Source organism: Rhineura floridana, chromosome 7 (genome assembly GCF_030035675.1).
Source record: "Rhineura floridana isolate rRhiFlo1 chromosome 7, rRhiFlo1.hap2, whole genome shotgun sequence".
Lineage (NCBI taxonomy): Eukaryota > Metazoa > Chordata > Lepidosauria > Squamata > Rhineuridae > Rhineura > Rhineura floridana.
In genome coordinates, this window is record NC_084486.1 from 61,530,330 (window position 1) to 61,544,665 (window position 14,336).

The window sequence follows — 14,336 nt, forward strand, 5'->3', positions numbered from 1 at the left end:
GAAGACAATCTTACTCGGCCATGAGTGATCGCCAATGAATGACTTTCACTGTTGCAAAACCCTTATATTAGCAGTACTTGGTACACTGCAATGAAATTGGGGGAAAAAATCTGAAAAAACATGTAAGGAAGTTACTAGAAGTTAATGGGGGAAATATCCAAGTTAGTTGCAAGTCATAAATCTTTAGCAGAAAGTAATTGCTGGCTTTTCAATGCCTAGTTATTAAATTATTAGTTTTTGTCCTCCTTGTAGATGCTATGAAATGATGATAGAGTGAGGTATATACAATTGGGATGGAAGACCTGGGTTTGTTGTAATCCACAATGGAAACAATCTATTCCTCAGTTGCCACTTGTTTGCATTAAAAACTGCTATGCTCAGGTAAACACATAGGACTAGAGGAGCGGAACAAGTATTGGATATGTGAAGATTTTGTGCTGTCTTGGGCTTCTACTGGAAGGAACGGCGGGATACAAATCAAATGATAAGATTTTGCTTGTCTTCTAGAGAGAGGTGGTGGGTAATTCACAAAGAAATAAAAATATGTGCAACCTGGAATCTAGCTCAGAAGGGCAATAAACAATGGTTAGATCACGATATAGTCTGTGAAAGCCAATAAAATCACTTAGGTACAATCAAAGTCTATGTCATAATACCTGTAGGCTCAGTCAGTGCAATATCAAGGGTTAAAACATGCCAGTCCAGCTCTATTGAATGAAACATGCCCTCTCTTGTTTTCATTTTTTAACTAACACGTATCGTCGAACAATTATTAATAAAATATGAAAAACCTCACCTTAATCCTCCATTTGAAAATCTTTTATTACAAACTGATCAAAGAAAATCAATTACAAAAATATATCTAATTCTATCTAAACTAAAAAAAGAGCAATTACAACCGACATGTATGAGAAAATGGGAAAGGCACTTAATGAAATATAATCTTTGCAACAAACTGAACAGGAATGATTGTTTAAATCTATACCAACAACACTAAATGTAAATGTACTTCCTTCAAGTTGATTTCGACTTATAGCAACCCTATGAATAGGGTTTTCATGAGGCTGAGAGGCAGTGACTGGCCCAAGGTCACCCAGTGAGCTTCATGGGTGGGTGGGGATTCGAACTCTGGTCTCCCAGGTCATAGTCCAACACCTTAACCACTACACTCATTAGTGCTAATTTGAAGGAAACTTTCTTTAAAACATCCTATCAACATATTCTGTAGCAGGTGGAGCAAAACTGATTATGTGCATTTTTTTGGAGTTGCACAAAAATAAAAAAACTTTTGGGACCACTGTACTGAACAGAACACAGGAAATTACAATATACGTATTATCCAGGAACCCAGAAACAATTTTCTTCTGCGTGCTACAATCAGAAGAAACAAGAGGAGATCTCCAACTGGTAACAAGCTTATTGACCTGTGCCAAACTTTGCATCACTTAGCAATAGAAAAATAAAAATCCTCTGGCTGTAACAGACTACTTGAGAAAATATGAGAGAGAGCTCTAATGACAAATTCTCATGCAAAAGGAAATCTTCAAGGAGTAACCAGCAATATAAATTTATTAAGAGATAGGCTTTGTTCATCCAATACTGGAATGAAAAAAATTACAGATACTGGGTTGTAGCCAATGTTAGTTCTACTCAAAGTAGACCCATTAAAACTGATGAATCTGAATTAGTCATGTCCATTAATTTAAATGGGTCTACTATGAGTAGAACTAACATTGGATACAATCCAATATTTTCCCATACAACAAACTCTATTTCCTTAATATAGTATTCTAACTTTATGTAAATTTCTTTTGCCCTTTTCTTATTTTGTTTGTTTATTCTTTTGTTCTATTCTTGATTGTAAAAAGTATAAAAACATTAGTTTAAAAATGCCAAGCCACAGCATTAGGTTTTAACCATAGTATTAGGCTATAATATTCTTCAGTGCCTTAGCAGTAAGAATCCAGTGTACGGTATGTCTATCCTTCACAATGTTCAGAGCACAGCAAGCCCCAGTTTGAGGCTAACCAACCAAGCAAAACACTGTTGCTTTTAAAAACAGTTCTTATGTATTCCAGGGATGTATAGTGAAAAAGTAGAAAATAAGGGGAAATCTATGTCAAAGAAATCTTCTTCCAATTTTCTCCAGAAGTCAGGAAAAGGAGAAACACTGAACGGAACAGTCAGAAATTGCTGGTTGATTTGACTGGTCACATTATGCTGGTAGGTACATTCACCTATAAGTAATAGGCTCTGGGGACTACCTAGTGCTTAACTGGTTTATTCCTGATCCTTAGAGCTATCAGAAACATAGCTATGCTGCGATCCAAACATTTGGTACAAGTTGGTAAACAGTAGAGGAAAGAAAATCAGACTAATCAGGAGTAAGTCAGATATACTTTTTTTTTTTTAACCTCTGGGGAGATTTTTGACTATAACAATGTGTAGCTTTGAGCTTCTGACAGATGCTAATGAATTGTTGTTTACATGTTTGATTTACTGCCTAAACAAAGATAAGACATGCTCTTGAAAACACATTGAATGCACAATCCAAACACATCCATTAAATCTGTCACAATAAACATGACAGCTTTCTTCTAACCTAACAACTGGCATGGCTCATTTACATATTAATGAGAAAACTGGGATCAGGCAGCACAAATTGCTTCTATCTTGTGACAGGGAAGTTACTGATCGACAGGCAGCATTGCACTCCAGAGCGTAAATACCACAAGTAAATACCTCTGTCATTTTAATAGATCCTATTTTTATCTGTTGAATTGCTTCTACTGGCATTGATTAGTTGTCTTTGATAAGTTTACGGTGATAGGCGCTAGAATTATATTAGCAACCTTAAGCCCCACTGTCAATTCACCATAAGCATATGTTGTATTTTAACATATGGGGATTCTCCCAAGATCCACTAGCAATTCCACATTTGTACACCATGACATCATCAAATGTTACAGGGATCAAGCTGTGCCTTTGTAACCAGTTTTTAAATGTTTTCTATAGTATTAGAAATATAAAACACAGATTGGTGAACTCTATCTCCTCCTAACGAAAGAAAGTTGTCAAAAGTCTTCAAAGAATCAAAGGGTTGCATTGTTCAGTATTTTTGTTTTTCCTGAGCGGTATCTGGCCCTACAAATGTTGCTTCCCAGCAAAGCACATGAAGTTTTTGAAGAGTAAAGTGGTATTTTATGATGGTAACAGAAGCACAAATCTTGCTAGTACAAATAATGAGCTGACTTTAGCCTGGGGAAAACATCTTCACGTAAGTGATGCTTATTGTGAAACTATTGCAAATGTCACAATACAATATGTTAAGCACCATCGCTGAAATGTTGCTTGGCAGCCAGATTTCCTCTCTGATTCCTAATGACATAAATGACAGTTATGCACAGCAGGCCAAAATATGAAAAAGGACTGTTTGGGGAGGGAAGAATAGCTTAGATCACTGAAACCTGGCAAGTTAAAAGTACCTAAGACTTCTTTGGTAGTTGTAACAGCTTTGTTTTATAATTGCATATTTTACTGTTGCAGCCCTTCCTGGGACCTTATGGTAAAAGGTGGGTAAAAAATTAATAAATTAATAAATGAACACATTCCAATCCCAACTGGGCAGCCTTCACAAACCTATTGTCCTCCAAACTCCCATCAGCCCCAGCCAGCACAAGGTTTGATTCAATGAAGCTTACTGAAAGGTAAGTGGGTATATTATTGCAGTACCCTGCTTACACGTAAACCCACCCAGAACTGGTCTTCACAGCTGCAAGCCTAAGCATCCTTGCTTTAAAGTAACTTTGTTTGAAATCACTCCCATATACTCCTTCGAGCTAATCAGAGCTAATGTAGATTTCTAGTCTAGACCCTCTCATCCTTTAATAGTCTCTGGCTGATAACATTGAGCAGACACCATCCTCTGAGCATGAGAATTATTACATTTTCCTCATTCTATGGATCTGAAGAAAATATTCTTCAGAATAATGACATGAAAAGAATACACACCTAATATAAATTAGGGCTTTCAGCGTACTAAAGATTATTAGGCAGTTATCTGCCTTTTCACAAATTTATTTTTTAAATTTAAATCAATTAAGTCTTACCCAAACCTAAATTTAGCTGCCTTTTTGAGATACTGAAGGAAGTGTAACATATATATACCATTTAATAACCAATAGCTACCACTCAGTTTTAGAAGAGACATCATTAAGTTTCTTTTTCATTTGCTGTAATAGTATCACACCTAAACCAAAAATAAACAAGTGTGCCCTTAATTCATAGTCCATAGTCCTGCCAATTAAAATTTGCCCTCATGGATTCAAATTAGCTCCCACCAAATAACCAACTAAGTCTTTAGTCAATCAATCTAGCAATTAAACTAATTAAAGGTTACAACCCTAACAGAAATATGACTTCATTTTATATTTTTATATAGAATTAGTTGCTATACACACTGGGTGAAATCCAGCAAGAATTAAGAATTTATGAGTCCTGTCAGTTTAAATTAGAGTGATTTTAAAATGACATGCTGTGCTAGCCAAGCCAAGTAGTTACCAGCTCCCCATCCTACAGCAGTGGGAGGATGCCAGCTTGGCAACAACACTTGGGGTGCCTTTGTATAGCACTGTTCAAATAAGCCCCCTGCTTGCCAGTCTTTTCTGCTCCAGAGCAGTAGTGTACTGGTAAATTCAAAACTGCAGGGTCCCTTCATGACAGTCACACCACACCCCCTCGCAGCCACTCTCCCATCTAAGATTATGCAATAAAAGTAGCTTTCAGTCTCTTACTTTGTTTGGAGTACTTTCCCTTAGTGATGCATTGCAAAGATCAATGCAGATCTCCATGTGTTGCATTTCAGCTAGATCTACTATTTTCTGTGCATGTGCCTGGGCATATGTACTGAGATGCTGTAAGTTCAGGAACTTCCTTTGCTGAGTTTACCTTCTTGATTGCCATACTAAGGGGTTATGTTAGCTACTGAGAAGAGCCTTCTCAGTAGCTAACCTGCCTCCTTTCACTCTGGCTTCAATCACCAGGAAAGGACACTGAAAACATAGGGACCCTGCTCCCAAAAAAGTAAGGGATCTAAGACCCCTTGGGACCCTGGACGACTACACCCCTGCTCGTGTGGGGGCTTGCTGGTTTGGTGGTGTGGGCACCTTGGTCGCACACTTTCCAAACAACTCTCAGCTTTCCTTCCACTTTCGTAGATGGAAAGAGGGATAGGGATCACTGTGCCAAGCTGCCAAGGCAATCCCTGCCCATCTCTGCAACTTAAAAGTTAGGAAGAAAACTGGTTGCTCATCATGCTCACCAAAGGAAGATACAATACAGTACTTGTCATGCAAAACTGTTGAAGCTTAATCATGTAATTAACACACTGAAATAAATAGGGTCTGAACATTCTTGCATTTGGCTGGAATATGCCCATGATGGCTATGTTCTACCTCTACTGTCTGGAGGCAGTATGCTTCTGAATGCCAGCTGCTGGAAACCACAGGAGGGGAGAGTGCTGTTGCACTCTGGTCTAGATTGCAGGCTTTCCATAGGCAACTGGTTGGCCACTTTGAGAACAGGGTGCTGGACTAGATAGGCCATTGGCTTGATCTAGCAGGGTCTTCTTATATTCATTTTCTATTCTGTTTAAAGTAAGTACTAAGGCTGCCAAACAACCGGAAAGAAACAGCTCCATTTCTCCCCTCTTTTAGGCCACTTGGAAGAAAAGCACAGGAAAAGCCATCCCCTTGCCCCTCTCATCTGGTTATGTTTAAGACGTACATTTTAGGTTAATAGACAGGTTTGTGCTGGTCTACCCTTGAGCCCACAAAAACCCATTGATACTCCCCTTTGGCTTGCCAAAAAAACACTGGGCTGTGCTCCAAGACCTACAAAAAACCTCTGACACCGTTTTTGGACTCCACATCCTAACCCAATAATGGAATATTTTTATTCCAAGTGTGGGCAACTGTAACTAGTACCTGAAAACTGGGGAATGTAAATTTAATATCAAGACTTTCACTGAATGATCATTGTTATCTTTAATTGAGGTTACTAGGGGTGTAGATATGCTACTAACAGTTTAAAAGCTTTGCCTATACTTTACCTTGTCCTTAACTGAGCCTGGATGGGAAACTGGAAATAATCATAATATAACTCACCTATGTGTAGATGTATTCATTACAATACCTATGTCCTACCTTTCAAGGTGGCTTACAACAGTTTAGTAGTAATGCACAAACACAATCCCCACACAATCCACTGGCCCTAAGATGCTTGGCCAATGGATGGGGCCAGAGTGTGCTTCCCTTCAGCTCTACCATCAGAGGCCATCAGGCAATTGGATCCAAGTGTTCTTCTTTTGCAAAGAGGGAGCAAGCAAACTCCCTGCAGCTCTTCCTTCTATGGCTGATGAATGGGGCTAGGGTGGTATTTCCTCTAGGGCAGCCAGGGAATGCCATATCCCAGTGGCCTTTGGTCTTCTAGCTGTTGGCAGAATCCGGAGTGTGCTTTTTCTCAGCTCAGACATAAGTAGGGCATACAAGAAACAAACCCGAGGAAACAAATGCTGGGAAGAGAGTGTGCCCACACCAATTCTTGTTGTCCCATCTTTGCTCAGAGGTTTGAGTGTCTAGCCTACAACTAAACCTCCATGAGATGCTATTAAGAGAAACAGGCCTCAATTCAGAGAAGCTTACTTACCCGTGGGACAAGTTTGCTGCGATTTCAATAGGATTTAAGTATGATTTTCTCTAGATTGAGGTCATGGTGTGCAATATAAATTGGAATATAATTTTTTGTGACTCAGGTATCACACAATACATTACAGTGTGGTTTGGTTTTTAAATGTTTTGGTTTTGTGGCTATTCTTTCCAATATTTGTAGAAACCACACCCCAACATTGGCAGCTACAGGATAGTATAGAAATTATTGTTCTCTAACAACAGTTGCCAGCAAAAATATGTCTTCAGTGTTCACAGTTGGCTGTGTGGCCTTCCTTGCTTCAGGGGTTACTAAAACCAAATTTCTCAATTATGTGAAAGGCTTGGGAGCCACACCCACCAAGCTGTTCCTCATGCAGCTCCATTAATGTTTGGAGGAAGCCATCATATGTGTTGAGCAGCTGTTGCTTCCCATATCAACGTTGTCATATCCACTTAACCCCAGCCCTGCCCCAGCAGGTTATGAGCTGTGTAGACATTCAGTTCTGCTATTTCTGTCTGTGAGTGGGTATCTGATCTGTAGTCTTCAGGTTTAATTTTCTTTTCAGTTTGAGGACAAGGGTCACTACAGGTATGTACATTTGTTATGTTTACTGAGTATTCATTCTGATTTGTTTGTGGGAAGATTAGATAACATAGGCCATTTATTAAATATTAATTCTGATTTTTTGTGGGGAGGTTAGACAATGTTGCATCAAGCAAATATTAACCCATACACTGTGCAGTGTGCTGTCCCATCACTTTCCTTATTGGAAAAAGTCTGATCTTTTGGAAAACAGGCTTGTTTCATAAGAGCACCAAATCAACTGTAATTGCACAATCAGAATTTGCTGGTATGTGACTGAAACCCACCCAAAAATATTGATAGTCTGGAAGCACCCAAGGCTTCAGAGCTCTGAAATGTTATGGACATGATTCTCAATATATTAATGGAAGGTTTTGCTGTGGTGTGAAATCAGACCTTCAATAAAGTATTCTGCTAGGTAGCCTCAGTGTCTGCACATGAAAGAGCTTAGCTTTCAGGAATGTGTTAAGTGTGGAAGATTATTTTTATCTCTAGTAAATTAGGAGAAAGAGAAGTTGGAATCCTGGAAAGGAGAAAGAACCAGATGGGAGGAAAACATCATCATTTCTGTTTCACTAAATGTGTTAATAAAATGTTACAGTTATTTTCATGGAGGGAGTTTTTTTATGGCTATGCCAACAATAAGTGCATTTATGTTCCCTTGCTCTACTTCTACATTATCCTTTATTTATGTATTGGAGACTTTATAAGTAGCAATTGTTATCCATTAACAGCCTTTATGTTGTAGTTGCCTATTTGGAGGCAAGAAATCAAATTAAGAGAAATAAAAGGCTCTTTTCAGCTGCACTAGCCGTGCTCAACGAATTGCAGCCCCTGTTTTATTGATGCAAATTCAGTGCTAAGTATGTTGAAGCCTAGTAATGTAGAATCACATAATCATGGAATCTTAGGACAGGACAAACCTCCAAATGATACAGTCCAATATCCTGCACGAAGAGCTGCGAGCCAACACATGTACAGGTTTACTTTCTATACTGGATGGGTTTTTCCGATCAGTCTGATTTGAATCTGACTTAGAGATGACTAATTATCAAACTTGCTTCACTGCACCCTCATTTTAAAAAAAGTCTTACCCATGCAAATAGGTCTGTCCTGTGAAAAAAGCCTGTTCCTGGATCTCATTAACTTTGCTAAAGAGATTTGTTTATGTTAATGTAGAATCCAATGTCCAATCAAAGTAGGGCTGCAACATTTATGTTACCAATTGACCTTCTTTGTTTTTAGATGATAAATTCACATTTTGTAGTAAAGTACCATCTTTAGAAGAAACATGTTTTTGTTCACACCACATTGTGTGAAGAACTACTATTTCTTATCTGTCCTGAATCTTTGACTATTCAGCTTCACTGAGTGACTCGGTTCTAGTATTATGAGAGACAGAAAAACATCTCTATCTGCTTTCTCTACACCATGGGTGATTAAATTGTGGCCCTCCAGAAGTTGTTGGACCATTATCTCTGACTTTTGGGAGTCCAACAACAACTTGGAGGGCCACAGATCAGCAACCCCTGATCTATACCATACGTAATTTTATACACTTCAATCATATCTCCCACTTATCTTTTTCTAAACATCCCCATACTAAAGAGCACCAGTGTTTCTGGATATTATGAGGCATTAAAAAAGCATCTATAACAAATACACTGCTATGCAAGTTAATATGAATTATATCTAATAATAGACCTTTATTAAGATCTAAGATCTGACCTTTAAACCTTGCTTTGTATCTTGCTGACCCCGAGGTCTTTTGTTCCCTGATGAAAACTTGAAATTGTGCCCCAGAAACCACCATTTGTTGGGGTCCCATGTTCTACATATCAGTTGTTATTGTGGCTGGTACTGAAATAAGAAGTCAAAGTTCCTCTTCGTGTTTGAGGAAGCAAAGCAAATAACTGCTTAGTTTACTACTTTAGTAATATTTCCCAATATGATTTCCCCAGCTCCTGAAACTTGAATTGTTTCCATCTGCTTCTTTCACTTTGCCATGTGCTATGAAATTGCACATTGGAAATATGCTTAAGATGACAGCACAGCCTTGCTAGTTTAACATTTTCTGAAATATGAAAATGTATTTCCTGTTTTGTTACAAGGTTCTTGTATTAAATAACAACAATTCCTGCTGCATAGCAGGATGGTTGTAATAAAAGACTTTTGAGATGGATTAGACTCCTTGGTGCCACATCAGTGATTAATCAGCCTCTACAGGCATTTATTGCTTGTATACTACAGAGCAGGCAAGACTATCTCTTAAATATACTTGACTCTTTTGGTATCATGCAATTACACTGAGGAGCCCCCAAACATATACAATTATTTTGAACTACTTCACTTGCAAGGAGCAATTGATCGTCAAGAGTCTCTTCCTCATCTTGTTAAGCTGATTACCAGTTTTGGAGATAGTTCCTGAAAGGAAAACATTCCCAAAAATAGACGATAGTTCTCATCTTAATATTTTAATTTCTTGAGGGTCCTCTACATTCTTAATGAACCTCTGAGGGGCTTCCTCTTTCCTCCTCACATTTTAACCCCATGCAACCATATTTTCAAGCAAGGCAAGCTAGATAAGATAGTTTCCAGTACCCTTAAATTTCCTTCCACTAGAAATACCAGCCTCATTATGAACTAGTGTTGTGAAGCAGTGACTTTGGGCAGCAGATTACAGAGGGGGTGCCATTTTCTTCTATCCATTTTCTAACTCTGCATTGTTTTTCTTTTTAACTCCTTCACCCCTGACAAAAAAAAAAGACTATGCGGAGATCGTATTCTGCCCATTAGCTACCGGGCTAAGTTCAAGATTCTGCTTTTGGTGTACAAAGCTCTATACAACTTGGGACCAGAATACCTGAAAGATAGTCTTACCCCTTATATTCCCAGTCGATCACTATGCTCTGCAGGTGAGGGCCTCCTGCAGAGATCATGTTATCAGGAGGTCCGTTCCGCACAACATAGGAAGTGGACCTTTAGTGTTGTGGCACCTACCCTTTGGAATTCCCTCCTCTTAAATATTAGACAGGCACCATCTCTGTTATCTTTTCAACGCCTACTGAAGATCTTCCTCTTTCAACAAGCCTTTTAAGTAGAGACCTTATCCCAGTCTGCGTCTGTGTTGGAACTGCTTGTTATGACATTTTTAAACCTTTTTTAAAAAAGATGTTTTTAAAGATGTTTAGTTTAATATATTTTTAAGGATGTTTTGTTTTAATATATTTTAATGTCTTTTTTATGATGTTTTAGAGTGTTTTTGTTTGCTGCTCTGGGCTCCTGCTAAGAGGAAGGGTGGGATATAAATTTAATAATATTCTGAAATATTTGTCTACTAAATAACTAAATATTGGAAGTGTTTGCAGGCCCAGAAATTAAGAGTTATAGCTGGTTTCCATTTCCAGCAAATTGTGACATGGCTGAGAGGGGCAAGCAGGAGAAGACAGGTCAAAAGGGACTCTAAAAACCAGGAGGAATTGATGGGCACAGGGACCCCAGAGAAGATACCAGGACAAAATTCCCTAGGAATAGCAGATTGGGAGATGGGAATCTGGAGACAGACAGACCAAGAGAAGGAACAGACAGAAGGGCCTGAGGTGGAAAGTTGAAAAACAGCCGAAAGGCCACCGATGAGGAAAACCTTTTTCCAGAAGGGACCCATCGTGGACTGCCATTGCTGCTCCTCTGATCTCTGCTATTGCTGCAGCCTTCTCTCTTCTCTTCTCTTCCCTTCCCTTCCCTTCCTATCCCTTCACTTCCCAGAACCAATTAATGCTGAACATACAAATGTCCACTTCCTCAACGATGCTTCCTAGTCCTTCCCAATGCCAGCTGGGTATGGAGCATGGGACCTGCTGTTCCCACTACAGACTCAGATAAGCCTGGGTTAGAAGGGACAAAGATGAACCAATGGCAGGTAGCTGCAGATTGCACACTGAGTACTGGCTGGTACAGAGGAGGATGGTGGCAGGAGCTTGTGCATTCAGTGCCAGCTGGTGTTAAGTGCTGAGGAGATGAAGGTGGTGGCCATGGCAAAATAATAGGATGAGAGAAAAGTGGGGACCACTATGACAGGAACCACCCAAGTTCAGTGTGGATATGGGGACTAGGATGCCCTGGTGGGATATCAAATGATGCTATAAATGTGAATATTTCTGATTTGCTTGAAGCTGGTTGTCCTGGACTTTGCCACACCACTCTCCTAGTATTTTTGAAGCATTTATCTTAGTTTTTCTTTGCTTGCATATTTCCTGCAATAAATGAAATAGGCTTGCAGTAACTGGGCTTTTGGAGGGCAGGTGACAGGGAAACGATTAAAGGCGTGACATAAGTAATGTAGAAAACAAAAATGAATACTCACAGCATACCCAGTGAATCCATTTTTGGGTGTTTGTATGGTGTATATTCAAAGTGAGTATATATCCAAATTTATCTTCTCATTTCTTTCTCATGCTGGTTGACACACTCATAGGAAGATTATGGTGGGTGCACATCCTAGTGACAAACCAAAAACACATACATCCAAAAACCCCATTACATTGGTGTAAACACTGGGAATAATATTGTTCCTTTATGGAACGTGAAGCATAGTAACACAATTTCAGAAGTGAGTAATATTATTCCAGATTAGTTGAGTGGTCCAGTGCCAAGTGGCTCCTACAACATTTTCATGCACGTCTCCTTTGGCCTGTGTTTTGGAATTAATTACATCTAGTTATACTGGCAGAAAAACCTGGTCTTGTGACAAAGGTTCACCTCTGCAGAACCTTGCAGCAAAAAGATGACTTTACTGACAGCTCTTCTTATCAAGGCTCTAGAGAATTCTCCAAGGAAATGCATTTCCCAGTGAAGTTAATCCTGGAACATTCCTGAGTTAATCTATACACAAGATACAGGGCTGTCCCAAGACATTTTGCTACTTGAGAAGGACAAGATGACATCCCCCTACTAACGCCACATACATAAACTGGCAATTGAATCTTACCTCAGCATTGACAATGGGATAGCATTCTCCACAGCACCTATGGACAGCAGGCTAACTAAGGGGACACAGAGTAGGCCATGAGGAACATATAGCTCTGTTGTCTTAACACCACCTCACTGCTTCCTATCTCCTAGCATTGGCCACCTGAGGCTGCTGCCTCATTTACTAACGATAGTGTGGCCCTGGCAGGGTAGCATTAAACTCCAAGGAGACTTTTTAGCTTTCCTACTGAGACAAAGAAACTCTGAAATGAAAACCTCCATTTAAAATATTGTTCTTTATCACCCCAACATTTATAAGAAAAATGAAACCTTGATCGGACTTTTGCCCATTTTGACAAGCATTGGGGCCTAGAGGACAGAGTTCTAATGTGGGATATAGAAGGATTTGGTTTAGTAGCTCTGCCCTTGACCTTAAGGAGTATTTCCCCATTTTCTTCTTTAGTTTGCCGACATAAAGGAATAATTTAATTGCCAATACACAGAGACACACCTTCTGCAGATGCCATTTTAAGCACTTGATTTCTGTGTTGTTTGAGAACTCATGTCTACAGATTTGCCAGACAATTGTATGAAGGAAAATAAAGGGATTGGTAGAAAGGAAATTGAAAGAGAAAATCAAGAGGGTCAAATCTTCCCAGAACGCTTGGGGGTTATTCACAATAATAGATCAGGTAGATTCAGCATGTATGCTGCAGATCAGGAAAACACAAGTACAAAAAGAGGACAGTGTGATTAATAAACAGAGTCAAGGAAGCTATTAGAGGCAAGAAACTGTGAATGCTTCCTACAAAAAAAAAAGACTTTGGCAAAGAAATGCAAGCAGACAATAAGGCATGCTAAAAGTAGTAATAGTAGTAGCAGAGAAGTACATACCTACATGTATTAAGACCTACAATAAAATATTATTTAAATACATCAGAAGAGGGAACCCAGCTAGGAAGCTGGCTGGACCTTTGGATGACAGAGTTAAAATTGTGATGAAGTTTAATGAATTCTTCTCTGTGGAAAATGTAGATATGCCTAAATGGACTTTGAGGGAGAAAAATGGCGCCCTGAGCAGGAGACGTGTTATCTACGACTCCACAGTAGCATAAACTAATACAGCTAAAATACAACTAAAGAACAACACAGAAGGGTATAGCTGCTGACATTCCTTACTGCTGCTGAGGCAAGTTTTCTTTCTCTTATCATGGCAGATAAATTCAAAGTCTAATTATCCTGAAGGAGAGGAATGCTGAATTATAGCTGCAAGCGCACGGACATAAAGATATATATAGAGAACTATCTTACTAAACTTTAAAAGCAACTTAACTTACTTAATTCACTTTTACAAGATCTTTAAGAATATTAAGGTGATTAACAATGGTGCTTACTAGAAATGCATGCAGAGTGTTGGGTGTTTCTCTCATGACTGAGCTGCCGGCGTCTTCTGCTGGGCGTGGGACTCTCCCTAACTATAAACAAACTGAAATTACGCAGTTTTATAAAAGGGAGAGCAATGAATTTAAAAGTGGAGAAAGGAAAGTAACAACAATAACATCTGACTTTAAATCAGGGGTGGATGGAGATGACTTTGATATGTCCCTGTGTAGCACAAAGTTATTGACCTGGAGGCAAGAAGATCTATCCTGTCCTAACTTAAATGAAGAGTTAAAATGTGCTGAGCAACTTACTGGGTTTACAACCTCTCCCTCTCTACAGTCAAAAGAATTGATAGATAACCTATCTACTGCAACCTCAATGCCTTCCTTAGAATCTACCTACAGAGAACCATTAATAGAATCTTTGACTCTTAGAAATCTAGAAACAATACTACCAACAATGTCCTCCTCATTAATAAGGAACTCTTATAAACACTTGGATCTTAGTGCTTGTGAGTTTATAGACTACATAGATGCCCTATACAAAGACCAAGGAAAAGCTGATGAATTATATAAATCGGCTAAAAGCATACCTAGCTATGAAACTCATAATCAGCTCAAAAATAATTCATCAACAGCAGAATGGCCTGTACTGGTGACCCAATACCTATCCCAAATAGTAACATATGTTGCTGA

General features: G+C 39.0%; 1 long non-coding RNA gene across 1 annotated transcript in view; it reads right to left on the bottom strand.

Moving 5' to 3' along the window:
- Positions 1–14,016, bottom strand: part of LOC133388402 (uncharacterized) — a 31,187-nt gene extending 17,171 nt beyond the window's left edge. Inside the window, exons 1-2 of the long non-coding RNA XR_009763788.1 lie at positions 13,653–14,016; positions 11,654–11,787 (exon numbers count right to left, since the gene is read on the bottom strand). This is a non-coding gene — a long non-coding RNA (uncharacterized LOC133388402). The remainder of the gene's footprint in view (positions 1–11,653; positions 11,788–13,652) is intronic.
- Positions 14,017–14,336: the final 320 nt, after the last annotated feature.